Genomic DNA, 1,117 nt, shown 5'->3' on the forward strand with positions numbered 1-1,117 from the left:
CGTGACAACCCACAACCTTTCAAACTTCACACTTTTTGAGGCCTATAACGTTTAATGAAGACATCGCCACATTGCAGCATCCTGCAGAAGACACAGGGCTGCTGTTAAGTGTTGTGTTGTTGTTTTAAAGAGTGTAAAAGGTCAAAGGTCGCGTGTCAGACCTGCTGAGGTCAGTTTTAACTGGTTTTTAAGGCAATACTGTAAATAGACTCTCAGCTCAGTTTCAGGTTTGTTTTTATTTTTTAATGACTTAAAATAATTTTACAGATGTTTTGTTTTTCTGCAGCGAGGTGATAGTTGACCTCCAACTTTGACCTTTGACCCTGGCTCACTCTTCTGTCAGCTGATACTATCCTCTATCATCGTCCTGTCTGTGGGGAAAACTGTGTTTGACTTTTTGTGTGCTGTAACAAAAACATATTGAAGGGTTTTGAATAAAAAATTAAAAGGAAAACAAAGTTGTGTTTTGGAGAGAACTTTGATGATATGTGTTCATACCAAAATGTTTCTCTTTGGATTAAATGCTGCAGATTTTACATTGGCAGTCAGGATTTAAACTGAACTGTTATTTTCCAGGAGTTATTGAGAGTCCACCCACAGAATTAAATAAAAATAAACTGCAAATTAAACCTGCAGTGCTTCCTAGAGACCTGAGGGAGGAGCTGTCAGTGAGCACCTGGAGAACCTGATAAGGTTTGGCCCCGAAAACTATCACCATGTGAGCCTGTGAGGCGAGGAGCAGGGCTCGAGTCCACAGTATTTGCAGCCTGATCACCTCAGCACGTGAGTCCATCCTGAAATCTGAGTCAGATCCAGCTGGAGTGTGATATTCAACAGGCTGAGCCAACACTTTTATGTTGAAAAGGCATTTAAAAAAAATTACTATAGTCACCGTTAGTAACATAGTCATGTTAAGTTGAACGTCCAAGACCTCTTTTCAGCCAGCTAAACGACCCAAAACACACCTAGTAGATGACAACTGCCTTGCTGAGGAAGCTGAAGGTGAAGGTGAAGGTGATGGACTGGCCAAGTATGTATCCAGCCCTAAATTCACCTGTGCACCTGTGGGGCATCCTCAAGCTGAAGGTGGGGTAGCGCAAGGTGTCTTCACATCCAT

This window comes from Epinephelus fuscoguttatus, linkage group LG17 (genome assembly GCF_011397635.1).
Source record: "Epinephelus fuscoguttatus linkage group LG17, E.fuscoguttatus.final_Chr_v1".
In the NCBI taxonomy this organism is placed as follows: domain Eukaryota; kingdom Metazoa; phylum Chordata; class Actinopteri; order Perciformes; family Serranidae; genus Epinephelus; species Epinephelus fuscoguttatus.